The sequence below is a fragment of the Acanthopagrus latus genome, chromosome 17 (genome assembly GCF_904848185.1).
Source record: "Acanthopagrus latus isolate v.2019 chromosome 17, fAcaLat1.1, whole genome shotgun sequence".
In the NCBI taxonomy this organism is placed as follows: Eukaryota; Metazoa; Chordata; class Actinopteri; order Spariformes; family Sparidae; genus Acanthopagrus; species Acanthopagrus latus.
Genome location: NC_051055.1, coordinates 5,493,105 through 5,511,117, shown reverse-complemented (window position 1 = coordinate 5,511,117; position 18,013 = coordinate 5,493,105). Strand labels below are relative to the sequence as shown.

The 18,013-nt window shown below is 39.9% G+C and overlaps 1 protein-coding gene across 2 annotated transcripts in view; it reads right to left on the bottom strand.

The window, feature by feature from the left end:
• Window positions 1–18,013, bottom strand: part of LOC119006250 (neurocalcin-delta A) — a 74,050-nt gene that overhangs the window by 31,969 nt on the left and 24,068 nt on the right. The window contains exon 1 of one of the 2 annotated variants that reach the window (XM_037074758.1): window positions 11,091–11,439. The exons of the other annotated variant lie outside the window; for it this stretch is intronic. The gene's annotated coding sequence lies outside the window, so the exon portion shown is untranslated. Of the gene's footprint in view, window positions 1–11,090; window positions 11,440–18,013 lie in introns of those variants that run through there. 2 annotated transcript variants of the gene reach the window in all.

Here is an 18,013-nt window from a genome sequence, read left to right as displayed (position 1 = left end):
TTTGTAGCTGAGCTCACTTTGAGCGGACAAACTCAATGTTAATCCATTCATTATGTGAAGGTATTTTCCTTCACACTTAGTGACCTTCTATTCTGTGTCTGACAGCTGAGGGCAGCTGTCTTTGAGAATACTGAAGCAAACTTGATCCGTTTCTGTGGAAATAAACACTTCTTCTTAAGACATCTGGTCTCCTGTCCCACCAGCTCTACAGAATTTCCATTACACCTGTACTCATGGTTTGGAGAGGTTAGAGAGACTAAAGCAACATCCACCATCTTTATATAGCCAGTATAAATCCCTTAATACAGTCCCTGACACACCCATTACACGTATGGACAAAATCTAAGGCGCTACCTGCCACTTATATTTACAGTTGCTAGTTATGACTGGACAATAGAGTGCTGGTGATGAGTGGTGTTCATCTTTAAACATGATCTTGCTGAAGAAAACATGCAAGCGTCATAAACCCGCCTTAGCCACACAGCCTATTTTCTGCAATATTTCGAAGTCCAATGGAAAAATTCCACAAGCTTTGGTGTCCAGGGCACCAGGGAGATGCTAACTTCCGGTTTAGCCTAAAAAAATACTTTATCCCTTATTCCTTCAGCACTCAGGGGATAGGTTTAGCAAACTGTCAACTGAATTTATGCTTACAGTATACTGTATATTCTCAGTTACATTGCTTTAATTGATTGATATAATTACTGCCAACTGGGTATGGGAACATTTAAACCAATCTAATCCTCCAGACAGAGGGACCCAGTTAAAGTAATTCAAAACAGTTCTTAAGTTTGCAGTGAATTTTCAATAAAATTGATGAAGAAAATAACTGTCCCACACTATAACACCTGTTGGATACAAACGTCCATTAGCATTGCGACAGTTGAAGTGGGATGGCTGTAAAGTGTGTCAAAGCAGAACAATAGCTGTTCAGCTTGCCAACATATTGTCATGACAGAATAAGGGAGTAGTCTGTCATGGTCTATGTCTAACAAAGTGCAATGCAATAAGAGAGAGAGAGAAAGTGTAGAGGGAAAGAGAAAATGTGACTTGGGCATAGCTGGAGCCTGGAGATGGTTCTGATAGAAGAATGCTCTGGGGATTCTACAAAGCTCAGTCTGCTTCCTGTGGTCAAAGAAAAATTTAGAAACAGGATGTAACATCACGGAAAATAACAAACAGTACGGAAGTTACATCACAGTGCAGGTCAGGGGTCAGGATGAAGTCAGGGAACTGGGATGTGTTGAGCAGTGTGAACATTTGGGAGCATTACACTTAGTGAGTATTTTGACTGGTTGGCAGAAATTCTATTGCTGCTCTCACAAGAGCTTAAATGCATAAAACACTGATTTGATCTATAGCTATACAATCTGTACACTCGTCTGCAGCTTTTGAAGTATGTATTGCTTATCTGTGAAATTCCGTAGTGGAGTGCTGTTTTATGTTTATGGGAACAGCCATAACACTAGATGCTCGTTTAATATCGGAATGATTTGAACTGCTGAATATCAACACCAACCAATCCTGACTAGAACAGGTCTGACCCAACTTGTGATCAGGTGTCATGGTCGGATCATATCTAAAAGCAGTAATATATATATATATATATATATATATATATATATATATATATATATATATATATATATATATATATATATATATATATATATATATATATATATATATATATATATATATATATATATATATTTATATTTATATTTATATTTATATATTTATTTATATATTTATTTATTTATTAATAGCTGTGTGTCATGGCCATCGTGTTTAAGGGGAAGGTTCCAAAGCACTGGTGACCACTAAAGCTACGACCTAATCACAAAGGTGTTTGTCAAAATGTGCAATCGGGGCTATGATATCACTGGAATGATCCCATATTGACAGCATCTTTATGGCGTTATGCTGTAGGCCCTAAACAGTTGATGAGATTCACACTCACACACACAGGCACACACACACTAATAATAGATCAAAAGAAACGAGTGAGTACAAGAGGTCACTTCTTAGATGAACTCTAAGAAAAGTATCACCCAACTCTTAAGTTTGTCTTTCAGCTCTTACAGCTGACTGTTTTGCTCTCATGGTTTGCAACATAACTGTTTTGGTTCACTCACAGCTCTCGTCAGCTTTCAAACAGCAGCAGGCAGCTGTTTTTTGCTTACAGTATGTGCCCAGCACTAAATGCCAAACAGACAAAAATAGGGACTAGCCAATACACATAGTTGAGCATTCAGCGGCAGTTGGTGGAGACCGAAGAGGATCTAAAAGAAGAGTGGACACTGGACATTCAGCAGGTAGACAAAGGACTCAGGACTAAACAGCTGTGTGACTGCTGAATGTGTATATAAGCGACTGTTGGCTAACATGTTTGACTTCAAACTTTATAAGGAGAAAATAACTATAGTAGTGCTGCAAACTTTGACGACGTAAGTCCATGTTAAAGAATTAAGAGTGTACACAGTTTTACTCAGTTATCCAGATAACAGAGTAAACCTGCTTACATTTATCTATTTAGCAGATTTCGTTGTCCATAGCAACATATCCATTAAGTACAATCCATGCCACAGTAGATCCCTCTTCTGAGAAACAGGCTCCAGGTGTATGTCTCCACTTACGATCAGATGGCAAACCTACAGAATTGTAATTTTCTATTTTATTAATTCATGTATGTGAATATTCTTCTAAATTATGCAATCAAACAAAGAAAGAATTTTGGATCAACTTAAAATAGATATTCCCATCCTGTTACTGCATGAATGGCTCCTGATTTATATTTGCTACTTTTCTATAAAATGTAGGCACACGTGCTACAAGCACCCATGCAGGTTTGGGAACAGAACATGCAAAACAGGCTTAGATCCTTCAGGAATGTCCCTTCTGCGATACAATGTTAGATTTATGCAGAATGACTGCAGACCCAACAGGAAGTCTCACTCACTGTGTAGACAATAAATCAAAGAGCATCTGATCAGCAGTGGAGGGAAATCCTAACATAGCATTTATCATATCTGTGTAAAATATATTAAAACCCAACATCAATGAAACAGTAATGTGTGTGGGCTTACAATATCTATCTGCTTTCACGAACAGCTGCCACAACAACACACAAGGCTTAAAAAGGAAGAACTCTGCTTCGGTACCTCCCATCCACGAAAGCATCTTCATTTCTGACACCTCACAATGAATGAACAGCCTCAGAAAGCAAATTACAAGCAGATATTACATTCAAGTGATTTTAAAGTGACAATTCAGTGATATCACTCTCTCCCCTTTTCCTCACTGGGGTATGTGAGGAATGACTCTTGCTTGCCAAAGATCTCTGCAAGCACTGGGGAATTTTAAGTAGTTGTGTATCTGAGATCCATCACCTCCTAGCTGCCACACTGTCATTTGCAACATTCCCTTTGGGAAATAATTCACATGCTATATTGTGAATAATTTAATATCTTCCATATTGGCTGAGAGCTGCTTCTGTGCTTCCCGTGAAAGGTATAAAAAACAGCTAGGTTTGATGTAATGTCAACAGGTAATGAAGATCATTTTTTGTATCAGTATCAAATAAGGATTCCTATAAAACACAGCTCATCATTCATCCCTATGTTGTTTCTTTACTGATTCAAATACATCTTATTTAATGCCAGCGCACTCTATTCTGTTCAGCTATTCATCAGTTAGTACATATTGTCAAAGAAAGATCCATTTGAATATTGAATTCAGTCAGGAGAGACCAATTATTGAATGATTAACGCCTTAATCTATGACGAGTGTACAGTGACCCAGCACTAAATGTTCCTTTGTATAGTCTTTATAGTTGACATCCCAGTCTGGAACGGCATGAAACCCCTCCAGGCACAGTGATTACAAATAGTACATTCAGTCTTGAAAAGATGGTTTTGAAAAAGGTTTCTTGAAATAAGAACAATAATTTTGAGTAACGTACCCAAGAGCAAAATTACCCTGCGTATCTCATTTTATGATGGCCGACAACATTCTCACAAGTGAGTGAACCACAACAATCATGTATCAGTTTTGCTGGTCAAAGATGCAGAGGCTATTCCAATTCTGAGGGTAAGAAGGTCTACAAGAAGGACTACCTTAGCAGACACATGCATCCATGGCAGTAATATTGAGCACATTTAACTGAACCCAGATCATCTGCAACTGGTTTAAAAAAAAAAATAAAAATCTAACAACATTTGCTTCAGTGGTAGTTCCCACGGCAAGATTTTGCTGTGGTGACAAACGCGCACAGAAGTGTGAAGTGAAAACATTACGAGGTGATGCTATCGTGGCTGGTAATAACGTCATTTCTGGTATTTTGTTTTACACCAATAATCATCTTAACTCACAAAGTGAGAGTAGTACCTTTTGATGTAGTGAAACTGATTGTGGCAATGGCAGCAGGGGAGTTCATTTTGGTACAGTGTAACGCAGCAGCAACAAGTATACTCACAGACGGCACACAGAAGAAGAAACCTTTCTTTTGGCTCTTGTGTCCAGCATGACTTGACATTGTGTCTGAATTCCTCTCTCTGGCAAAAAATAGAACATCTGTTTCCCATAGTTCCCCTCAACTGATGCATGGGAGCCTATAGACCAAGGTTATCCTTTAGAAATTATCTATGTTTGCGCCTGTGTGGGACCCTTTAGCTGGGGGCATTCTCTCAGAGCATTCTGCACCACCATTGGGGCTAGATTTTGGTTGAGTGACCTATAACCCCTTCATAAAGAAGCTTTTTAGAGGATGAGAAAGCTATGGTTGGACCAGCTGTCCCTCGATAACAAAATGAACATGTGTCTCTCTGCAAGCTCCCATTCAACTTGTACGTCACAGAGAAGAATGCTTTCTATACACGAGAGTGAACTTATATGATGTTGCTGGGCTATACTTGTTTAATTTATTGATAGTTCTATTCTCTCATGTCCAGTGTCTTTTGCAACAGCAACTGATATACTCATCTCTAGGTCACATGCAACCGGTTTTGCGAAATATGCTTTGAAAGAATAGCTTTGCAAGTTACCAATTACTTCACACTGGATAAAGTTGAACTATAGCGAAGCGACCCTAGAGATAAATCCAGTTTGACTGACTAAAACTATTATAAAAAGTAGTTGCCACTCACTTAATTTTATCGCAAAAGGGTATTTTTCCAAGATGGTTAGCCAAGTTATGTTGAAAAAAACATGCAATAACGTTTCTGAAAATGTGTTAATCCCCAAAAACTGCAATAATCAATACTGAGACCTCAAATTTTTCATAGCCCAAAATTGTAGTTTCACTTATTAATCACACAAAAAAAGAAAAACAAAAGTTAAATATGAAAGTAGTTGAATGACCAGCAAGCTTTCACAAAATGTAGTTAAACTACTAGTTTAATTAAAGGGAAGACCCAATATCAGCTCTGGACGATTATCGGGGCTGATATTCAGCATTTTTCAGTTACTTGTATCTGTGATCTTTCTGTCAGATTGCCGGTAAAATAAGCGAATTCAAAAACGGATCATTTGACTCAGATGCAACATCGTTTCACAAAATGTTTCAAAATAACAAAATAATTGGAATCTTCAAATTAACAGGTAACTAAGGTATCAAATAAATGTAGTGGAAAGGAAGAATAAAGTAGCAGATAATCAACAGAGATCAAAGACTTATTAGCATTTAATACTGTATGTAATGAAGACAAAACAGTGTCAAATGAGGGCATGACACAGTATAGTAGTGCTATGACAGTGAGTAACTGTAAACTCCAACCACAACAACGCCTCTTCAGAGAGATGCAATTGTTTTGACCTTTATGGTGTGTGCAGAGTAGTGAAAGACTTCAAAGACGCTTTAGAACAGTAACTTCAGTGACGGACACACTTCTCTGAAATGTGCTTCAACGCCTCCTTCTTCAGTGAACTCAGGAACCTACAACACATTTTAAGATTTGAGTAACACACTCTAATTTAGAAAAATAAAGTGTGAATTACATTGTTGAATGTACATTAATGCAAAACTGCACTGACTGTCAGTCTGTCAGGTATCTTTATTAAACCCTGACATTTTGACATCAGAGCAAATGTGGGAAACCTCAATGATTTTTCAAAAGGTGAAATAAAAGTCTGAATAGGATTGCTGAGGCCATCACACATGGTAGGGTTGACCAATACATGAATAATATTGCAGTACTTTTGTTCTATCACAAAAGTATATATCTCAGTATTATGAAATCTCCTGCAAAGCACTTCATACATATTAGGACCAGGTCACAAAATCAAATATTTTTTTCGACCAAAACACTTATTTCAACAATTACTGTAGGGATGACTCTTGGTTGTGTAGCAAAATATCAGCACAATAAGACTTTTGATAAATAATTATCAGTAAAGACAACAAATAATGATATCCAAAATCTAAGATGATGTACAATCTTAAACACTAGAGTGATACAATATCAATGCATTTTCCAGCCCTAACACACACCCTAAGTTGTTTATTACTGCCTACAACCACAACCACTTACTCACACACACATCTACACCATAGTGTTGCTTTCTAAAGCACAATTCTCACAGGTAGAAGTGTATTAGATCAATCTCCTGGTGGACATCTTAAACAAACAGAACCAATCTCTTTTTTAGATTAATAACAGTTAACTACAACAAAGACAGTTCTGTACTCCTTGATACAGTCTGCTGGTTTTAAAAATCTCCCACTACTTAGCAGACATTATTTAACACCTGATAAAAGAGTGAGAGGAATCCAGAGAGGAAAAACATCTAACTGCCTCCATAAGTGTCTGTCTCTTCTCTTCTCTGAGTGTCTCTCTCGCTTCATCTCCTTCATTCTATTTCTCTTGGTTTCTGTCTCTGTCTCTTAGCTGTGGCCATAAATCAACAGTTACATAAACTGCCTTCAAGTTAGTTTCCACCAGTGTTACATGAGACTCCCTTAAGTATAAAACAGGATGTTATAGAAGCCTGGTTCACACAGTTCAGCCAAGTTAGTGTGTAGCAGAATTAAACAGGTTTCTCCAGGTTTTGTCAACAGATGTGGGCATAAAAACAGCAGATACAAATGCAACTGTCTCTTTGCGTATGTGTGGGCTATGTTGCAGGAGCACACTGGGAAGGAGTCATGTCTCCATGATATAACTATCTTAAATCGATGTAGACGATCACACTTGCCTGGATGGGCAGAAAACACCTGCATTCTGATGTATGGAACAGACACACACTCAGTGTTAGGCATGAAGGTAACTTTCACCCACCTCCAACAACAGAGACACAAACTGCACACTCACAAAACGCACAAGTACTCTAAACTCGGGTAGTGCTGCAGACTTCTGATGGTAATAGCCATAGAGCAGACAAAGGACATTGGCAGCCTTGCAAATAATATCCTTTAACAAATGACAAATGTGGATGAATGGTTATGTAATCTGTAATATTGTCTGCTATTGTACATTTTTTGATGAAATTGGTGCAGTGGCAAAGCAATGTGTTATCTACATTTTGTTTGCTTTAATTCCTAAAAGTGGGGTACTAATCTACAGTGCAACCCAGGCCATTCAACAGTCAACTAAGATTTTTGCTTTTTTTGGTGGTTGTGGTGGTGGGGAATTGTACCTTTTTGTGATAGTAGCCCTGTTTTGAATTATCTCCGCAGTGGATTTTCGCCAATTCTCCACCTTTGTTTGTTTACACAGATCCCAAGCAGCTCCGGCATAAAGCTGCACCAGCGTGTCAATTCATGCCAAAAGAGGTGTGACAGTACATGTCATGATGATGATGTCTGTGTCAGGTTGATCATCTGGACCAGTTCTAAACTTTCTGTACCCATTTGTAACACCAAAATATGCAGGTGTGTATGCATGCTCACAGACATATCAATGATACATTATCATAGCTCAACTCTGCACACTGTAGTCTGTCACTTAAGCCAAGTCATACGTTCCTCTAACAGGTCATAGGTCTATCCAGAGGTATATTGTTCTGTGCCCATTGATAGAATCCCTTAGAAATAGAAAATTAGAGGTTACAGACAAATACATATTTGTGAACTGATCGGCCTAGACTTAGTTCGCCATCATCATGTCATTTATTTTATCAAAACCCTTCAAATTGAACAATAACTAAAATTCAGCAAAATAATGCAGTATATATTCAATTTGAGTGCTAAATAATGGTGAGTTTGTCTTTGTGTTATCATTTGTGCCAAATTTCCTTTTGGTTTACACACTTGGAAAAAAAAAACTGGAAACTATGTCAAAATGCAACAGAGACAGATTCAGTGAATAATTCGTGAAATACAAGAAGCATGTGACGGAGTGATGAGGAAATCATCAAGTTCCTCAAACAAACACGCGAAACAAACAGAAATGCCATATTTCCATCTACGTATTCCACATTTTTTCCTCCATGATGTTTGATAGCAGTCTTTTTACTACTGTATCTGGTTGCACCCTCTTCTTCCACAATGGCGTAATAGTACCTGCCTGCTGCATTAGCACCACCAACTGTTTATCTCAATAAGTAGTGGACAGAAACCTGCATAAATTATGTAGATCTTTTGGTTAAAATTGGCACTACCTTTGGGTTTCCATCCAAAGGTAGTGCCACCCAGAGGTAGTGCCTGGGTAGTGCCTGGGTTATGGCTATAAGGATTTTAGTGGTGTGTCAGTGGAGTTTAAACTCTTGTGTTATGCTGGTGTTCTGCAAAAATCTGCAGCTCCAAAAAGCTGTAACTAGCAAGGCAGATGAGAAAACGTGTGGCCCATTTGTTACAATAAACTTAACTCTACAGCATTCAATACTGGCCCTATGTAATAAAATGATGTTAAATTATTTTAATATTGAAAAATATGCATATACAGGATTGAAAAAGCAGCATTGTCACCTTAAGACAGAGCATCTGAGAGATAAAGCTATCGCCAGTGAGAAAAGTAGGAAAAAGGCCAAAATGACCAGGTGTGTGGTTGGCAAGTACCATTTCAACAAACCCAGTTATGCTCTCTGTTCTAATTTGTGTGTGTGTGAGGAGAGCAGTTAGCCAGAGAGTGAAAGTGAGTTTGAATTATGAAATAAAAACGTACACAACAGATTCCAGTAACCCGTTCAATGCAACCAAATGAAAATTCTAATTCTAATTCTAAATAACAGCACCACAATACGTTGTTTCTTGACATCTTGACAATAAATATACATGCCATCATGTGGTCATCTGTAGCTGTCACCTTGTTCACTTCAATGTTATGCTTCTACCAAATTAAAACTTCGGAAACATTTGTGCTTATTTCATTGTATCATACTGTATTTGGCAACCTCCTGCCGCACGCGTCAAAGAATGAACCACCGCTGCAGGATGTCAGATAACACTACTGGCTGAATGCTAGAGGTATGTGAGCCAGTGGCTCTTTCTTCAGGGTAAATGCCCAGCTTGCAACACATGTAATACGCAAACACAATAAGTAAACAGAATGCTTGTGAGCTAAAGTATCATTTTGTATGACAGACATGTAGACAGGCATCACATTACTTTTCTGTCTCTTTACTCAAAATGGCCTCTTGTGGTTTTCATGCAGCTCGTTTCACAACAGGAAGACACTTGTGAATGTACCTTGTGGCTTGCAGGACATTTGGAACAGCTTTACACAGACAATATAAACTAGAGGAAGACTCATTTATGATTCAACCTGTAGCTTGCACAGACCATTGAGTCATTTTATTTTCACATAGACTGAACATCCTCCTCCTTAAAGTGTACTCAGTATTTTACTGACCTTTACCTACCTAAATGTTTTTCATTGATACAAAAAATATATATATATATTTGTATTCCAATAGGCTATATGAAATACTATGTTACCACAACCTTTCTCCGAAAACACAAACTGTAAATCCAATCTAATAAAGGCAGCAAATGCTAATTTGCATCTTAATCTTCTGCACACTGCTGAGCATTTAATTGGATGGAGTCAGTAGATATCTGCGATTAGGACACTTTAGACAGTGACAAAGACCTGCTACATGCTCTTGGCTGGTCTCCACTTCATTAAGTTAGAGGAGAGAGGTACAGCTAGGGGGTGGAATGAGAGGAAGAGATGAAGTCTCACAGTAGATGAGTTCTAGAGACATAGAGAGAGAAAAACCACTTGTTATGCACATTTCCCTTTCTTTCCACCCTATTTGGGCTAAATGTGGGCTGGTATGCTATTGTTTGAAGCACACAGGGAGGCGGGTGTGTGTGTGTGTGTGTGTGTGTGTGTGTGTGTGTGTGTGTGTGTGTGTGTGTGTGTGCAGGGTGACAGTGTGTGTGTGTGTGTGTGTGTGTGTGTGGGGAGTTCTCAAGTCAGACACTTGTAAAGGCAATTTATGAAAAACTGAAACTTCTTTGCAAAAAAACAAAAACAAAAAAAAACAAAACAACCTTATCTCACCCCATTATTGAAGACAATATTACAGCTGACCTTGAGATGAGGAGCGCTACATTTCTGCAGCGCATACCTCTGAGGCTCTCCCATCCCCACAGAGGGGGGCAGGTGGCAGCTGCTCTGCCCCCTCCCTGCCTCTGGCTCTCTCGCAGACAGAGCCAGCAGTTCCAGCCCACACTACTGCCTCTAACATTAGCAACGCTTTGGGAGAAAATAAGCCTTGTGGAGCTGCCCATCACTTCCAGCTACACAACACGCGAGACAACCTGTAACTACTACACTCTCTTTTTCATTTTTCACATGCACTCACTTCCTGCGGGGGGTGAAACAGATCTGGCTGTGTTTGCTGAGAAAGAAAGCAACTAGTCTCACACCCTGATCAGGGATCTCCCTCAAAAACCTCACGCTGCATTTACTCTGACTCTAAATTAGCTCTGAATTTAGCGAAACAACTAAAAGGTTGATAGGTTCACTCTCTGTCAGGGATTTCATCTAAAAGACAACTTCCCTCCTGCACAAGTATGCAACTCAAACTCCTGAACTGGGAGCTTTCCTGTATCCAGCTGTAACTTGTTGCACACCCCTCTGGAAGCAACCACTAGCTACTAAATGACACAATGCACACACAAAGAGAAAACACAGGAAGCTTACCTCACTTTGTAGCAATGTACAAGCCGTTCAGCAGCCCATCACCCGGCAATTTCTTTCTAGGCTAAGTTTGTGGAAGCAGCAGCAGCAGCAGCAGCAGCAGGAGTAACGGCAGAAGAGGAAGCAACAGGCGAGAATAAAGAATAGCACCAGACAGAAGCAAAGATGGGAGCAAGAGAGAGAGAGAGAGAGAGGGGGGGGGGGTGGAGAACAGCAGAGGGTAGAGAAGGAGAAGACGGACTGGGTGTCTGAGTGACTGAGACAGCTAACGGTGACTGACTCCCAGAGACTCGTCGTCTGAGCAGGAGGTTTGTTAAAAGCCCACAAACTAATTCATTCCTCTGCCTGCCTGCCTGCCTCTCCGGCTTGACGTCAGCGTGGTCACATGACCTCTCTCTGGTGTGGAGGGGAAATGAAAGGGGAGGGGAGACAAGAGGGAGTGAGAGAGAGAGACAGAGAGAGAGAGAGAGAGAGAGAGAGAGAGCGCAAGACGGAGAAGCCTGTGTTGCTGTGGTAACAGGCACACTGCACCGCAATGATTTCAATAGGTCATCTGACACACACATGCACACGCACATTCTGACATACAGAGAGGCTCGTTAAGGAGGAGTTCAGTGCCTTACAGACAGCCGGATCTAGAGAAGGTTAACAGAGTGAAGGAGCTAAAGACAGAAAAGACGAAATGGAGTTAGGAAGTGGTACAAAGTGGATCCAGTTTCCTATGTTTTGTGGGTTTTTTTGTACCCCTAGTTCTCAAAAACAGATGCAGGCAAAAGGAATGCATACCAGCTAAACTGCAATTTTTGAACTTGTGCTTAAACTCCTCGAACTGAATTAAGTAACATGTTCTGCTCTTTACGCAAAGTTTGTTTTTCCTACATTGTATGACCTTTTTGAGGGACACTGATGTATAGAGGAAGTGGTTTTTATTGTGTCTTTAAGACCTTTCTCAGTTCAATAGGAGGGTTAGGGGTTTTTGTTAAAAAAAAAAAAATAAAATCCATATGTTTGCCATAATTTTGTTATAAAGATGAAAGAGGTACAACTAGCAACTTTAGTTATTAGAAATAGACCTTCCCTCTGTGTTGTCACTCTGAGATGGCCAAGAATCCTCATTTCATTTGGCCTCAGATGACTAATTCAACACATGACTAATAAAAGAACTATATCTGTACAAAGAAATAGCGAGAAGAAAAGAAAATGTCATTACTTTAGGGAAGTGGGGAATACGGTTGCTTCAGTTTCAACTGTGTTTTTATTTAACTTATATAATAATGCTGTGAGACAGGCTGAAGAAGAGCACCTCCACAAAGAGATCAGATTTTAAGTATAACACTGTGATTAACAGCCAATAATCCACAATAACAGGGTAACCAACAATGGTGTCAATCAAATGTTGAGATATGCATGTGATTACAACTAAATGTCTCATTAGCAGAGAAGAGGTTAGAGACGTATTGTTGCCACTGTCACAGCTAATGACGCACATGACTCGTCCAGTGTGACTCCTCCAGGTCATAGTGTTTGACAGAAAGATGCTAAAAACTAGCAGATTATTCAAAACAAAATCAAAGTTACAGTTTGACATTGTGGGAAACACACCTCTTTGCTCTCTTGCTTAAAAAGAAGACTGACACAGTTCTCGTGTGTGAGTGCAATATAAAGCTACAGTCAGCAGCTTCTAAGATGTTATGAAACGAGCTCTTTCCAAAAGAAACTAAATCCACCCATCAGCACCCCTAAAGCTGACTAATTAATATGTTATAGGAGGAACCAGGTTTTTACTCTGCAGCTTCAGTACAGATTAAACAAACATGATGTAACATGTTAATTAGTAAGCTTCAGAGGCACTGGCAGATTGTGTTACCTTTGTTCTGTATCAGGCTCTCTGGGTTCAACGCTGATGGTTAAGGTCTACCTTAGAAAACTGTGCGATCCATTTTCTTTCCATTACTACAACATTTGTGCACAACAAGGCAACCTACATCATGTTCTGTATATGACGGGGTTCCACATCAGATCACCTGGAGGCCTGTCAGAAATGTTTCATGCAGCAAGACAACATTATCCAACTGGTAAAGGCAAGTTCTGAAGAACTTCCAGTTGTGAATCGTAGCTGTTAAAAAGCTGATGCCAAACACTGGCTGTAAAAATTACATTGGAATTGTAATATTACCAATATTGTGTTAAAGATGTAGCTGTTGAAAAGCTGCCAGTCAGTTAGTATGAATGAAACTGAAAAGTTAAATGCATCAATATTAATATCTAAATGGTGTTTCAGGCTTTAAGAATGAATGAGGAAATACTATTTACATACAGTTTCAATGGTTAGCAAGTGGGAAAATGTGTGTATTTGTGTATGTGTGTGGGCATTGTGTCCCTGTCTGTCAAAGCTTGCCATGTGATGGTAACTATGTTGGTTGTGGCAACTTTGAGATAGCTGAGTTTTTTTAAAGATTTTAGCTGAGGCTTGATACAGGTGTAAAATGCGGAGTTTACACATTCCCTCTGCACAAAAAAGTCTGATCTAATTGTCTTTAAGTGGGATTTTTGACCAGTAGAAAAGGGGTATGAGAATACTTTGAAAAGTTTTGATGGCATTTGAAAGATAAATCAAACCTAACACATAGACAAGATGTGGAACATTTCAAAGTCTGAATGCAGTTTCTAGCTGAAAGCACGAATTAGTACTTCAGTTTTCAGCATTTAATTAAATGGGGATAAATGTCTGTAAAATCCTTAATATTCCTGAAAGTATGAATGATGTGAATGCCAAAAGTTCATCAAAACTCCAGTTCCAACATGTGATGTGCATTGTGTCAAGTTTATCTGGGGCAAAGCTTGAGTACCAGACAAAGACTGAGGGTGTGCAGTGTGGGAAGAGAAAGTATTTCTGGGCCAACCAACTCCTTACCCCATCCTCCACTCACTCAAGCTGTGAGTATGAACAGCTTTGGGCTTATTGCATTCATCTGAATAGCATCTGCTCGCCTGTTGAATGGAGCGCAGTGGGGCCCAGATTAGGGTGGGGTAGCGTGGAGAGTGGGGCGAGGTCAGCCAAGAGAAAACCAGCCCCCACTGGACCACTGTGACTAAGGGTATGTATGGTTGAGTGAGAGGCACATGGACGAAGAGACAAGATGAAATGCCACATGGGGAGATTCAACATAGTGCAGAGAAAAGTAATCTAATAAAGCCTGCAGCTAGGGTAAATTTGACTGTTTATATCCTGGTGCAGAATAGAGAAGAGAGTTGAAGTCATCAGATGAAAATCAAATGACAAAAGAAACTGAAATGAGCGTATGACTGTCAGGTCGCTTAACTGGTCAGAGATTGATTATTTAGACTCCTGGATTAGCGGGCTGACCAGTGAAGCCCTAAGGTGATAGTTGGGTCTTTTGATGTGGAGTTGTATGAAGTAGCTAAATCTAGTCAGCGTGTTACCTGTAGTAGATGACTGTCAGCTCTCCCCCCGTGTGGACAAGTGGTGCTTAGCACCGGCAGGGAAGCAGAGCATTGTACTGCTGTAAATGGTGCCGACAACAAGATGTAGTTTAGCAATCTAAAAGAAGGTCCAGCTAAAAAAATATTTTTTAGTTTAGGTGTACATAATATTTTGAACAGCTCTGGTATTTTGCAGCAATTACAACGCTCTGCTACACACTGCTTCTCCACACATGGGGAGAGCTTACTGGTATCTACTGCAGGTAATACACTGACTAGAGATAAGTACCTTAAAGTCAGTGCTTTCACCTTAAAGGGAACCATGCCTTTAAGGCGAATGCAAATAAGCTTGGGTGACGCACTGTTCAATATGCTGAGTTGTTCATACTAATTTATGTTATTCACTTTAATGCATGCAGAGCACATAAGCAAAACCAGCTATGGTTATAAACCCTCCAATGGAAACATGATTAAACTTTTAGCTTCTGTGATAAGATGTTTACACAGGATCTCAGAGTTAATCAGGAAAGCTGCTTCACTCCAAACTATTTTACTATATGAATCTGTCCTGCTGCTGGAGGATCGATGCAGGTTATGTTATATTTCATATTTCAACCCTCTCATCCCACCCATTATTGATCAGGATGATACTCTTAATGACCTGTCCAGCCTGATCCAAGGACTGAGATCTGCAAGCACACAGGGATGCGCAATAGGAGCGTCCTGCAGCTGAGGTCCACATCCCCGTCCCTCAGCGAAGACAAGTGCCACTGTTAAATATCTGCCAGGCCCTGGTGGACCGGGCTCTTAAAGGGAATGGGAGTCGACACTTGGATTGGTTTAATTCATGTTCTGCCCCAAAACACAACCATGACTAAATCAGAGTCTAAATACAACCCCTTTGCACAGTGCGCCTCACTTTATGCACATATTACCCGCCTTTAAACTAGTAAAATGGACTTGGACATGCCCTAAACACAATAGCGCTGTGCACTGTAGACCAAGCTCTATAGAACATCTAAATAGGGCCCTGAGTGTGTGTGTGTGTGTGTGTGTGTGTGTGTGTGTGTGTGTGTGTGTGTGTGTGTGCGCGTGTGTGCATGTGAGTGTGTTAGGATGTAGGGTGGGTAACCAGCACTAGAGGGAATTCCTTCCTCTTAAAGATTCAGGAAACAACAGCATGGGAGGAAGAAAAAAAAACCTGTCTCTTTCCAAGGCAAACCCTTTAGAAGTTGTTCCTTTGGAAAAGGAAACACTACTCACAGTGTGTCACTGTTAGAAACTCCACCCTGAATAACTCCATCATTGTCTGCTGCAAGTTTCTAGAATAAACTGAGGGAAGGAAAAAAAGTTAAGCTATGAAACAATAGACGCCTACAGAAACAAAGCAAGCTACACTGAGAGATAAAGTGAAAAGTGAGTCAGAAGAGTGAAAGTTATTGAGTGGTGAGATGTTAAACCTGAAGGTTGGACCTGTGTCAGAGAGCTGTCATGTTATATCTCAGCATATAAACTAGAGGTATTAGATAACAACAGATTATAGATTAGATAATCATCTGCCGGGGGGAGGGGGCAAAACTTTTGACGGGCATGTGCACACCCACAAATAAAGTATTTGCTGTAGGATGAAACTGTTTTGAACAATTTCCATAACAATCATCTCAAAATTCTGACTTTCTATACAGTTTGGATACAATACCTACACCAACCTGTACAGTGAGTAACTGTCACTAACCCTGATATGGCCTGTATCCGTCCATATACTTTATAACCCCTGGGAGCACCGCAGATGCTCTCTGACATCTGGGGGTGAATTACATCAGAACTGCCAGAATCAGGCTAAGTGTAGTTACTCGTCAAATCAGGCATATTTTCTGCTACACTGACCTACGTCTGTGGTGTTGGCCTTCAAATAATTCAGTCCTATTATGTGCTGTTTGTGTGGTGTCAGTTCATTCCAATTCAGTCTCCCTTTTTTTGTTTTCTTTAATTATAACCATTGGCATTAGTAAATGCTTTGTCAAGTAACTATCAAGTGTTTTTCAACGCTGTTCCTGGGGGCCCCCTGCCTGCATGTTTAAGATGTTCCCTGTTTCAACATACCCGAGTCATTGATAAGCTTGTCATCAAGCTGTACTGAAGCCTGATAACGATCCATTCATTAGAATCAGGTGCATTCATTTACAATCAGCTTTATGAACCATGTGCAGCAGAAATACAATCCCAAGAAGTGTGTGTGACTTTGCGTGTTGTTGACGTGTTACCTGGATTCAATCTCCTCCACCATCACATCGGTCTCAAAATAAAGTGCGATCAGGAGCTTTGCTGGCATTTTACCTGCTATATAGAGGGCTCAGTTTTCATATACTAAGATACACTTTCATAGGCAGGTTCACAATGCATGTACATTGTGCTTTAATGGTTTGAGAGGCTACTTTACATCATTTAAATGTTTCCTTTCCCTTTCCATGCACATAGTAATGTCAGTATAGCAAACATCATGACTCATCTAAGCAGCAAAACTAAAATCTGTAGTCATAAACAAGACAGTACAGAGGATACTCTCCAGAGGAAACAGCAGTGATGGAAACTATACTCATCAAAGATTAATTATATCTTTCTATCATGTCCATACATATATGTTCTACAGTTCTGTTGATCTAATTCTCAGAGTGAAAAACTCTTCTGGCAGCAGAACTATGATGTTTTCTAACAGTCTGGACTTTTGTCAGTTTATGATGGCATATGTGGACACTGACAAGTTACAGTCAGTGCTGTTGTGCTGTCACTGGAAACAAGTTTCTATTGCCAGGACATCATCATCTCCAGGTTTATTGTATTCAAAACTGCAAAGATTAAAAAAAACAAAACAAAACAGCTGAAACAGGACCCATTGCAGATTTGCCATTATGACCCCCATTGTAAAGCAACACTGTAAAGCAACATTTCAGACAGTTAGTAGAGTTAGCATTTATTTTCCCAGTCCACACCAACTTCACTGTCTGTCCTTTTTTTCTGGGATGATGATCAACAAGTGCAGATGCAGGTATCTGATGCACTGTTGCTCTACCCTCAAAAGGAACAGCACTTCTGTCGACACAGCACATGGTGACTGCAATGACGCTGAGACTGTGGTGTTGCACAGTTACAAGCGTCGCTTCTCTATGTAACTGCCAATTACAACACATACAGGAATCAGCAGAAACCTGGCTGGCAGACAGGGAACTGAATTCATCTCCCACACACCATATGGTTATGAATATACTGTAACAATGCACTGTCCTGAGAGGAGGGACGGACAGGGAAAAGGACATCCGCCTTCACCCCCGCCGCCCCCCCACCACCAACAGACATGTAAATTTGCAGCCATGCATGAAATCACATATTGTAGGAAACCTGGTCCGAAGAAGCTGCACTGAATAACAGTCCACTCAGAGAGACTACTTTTGACAACAAACATTAATTTATCCTTCAACAGCTGC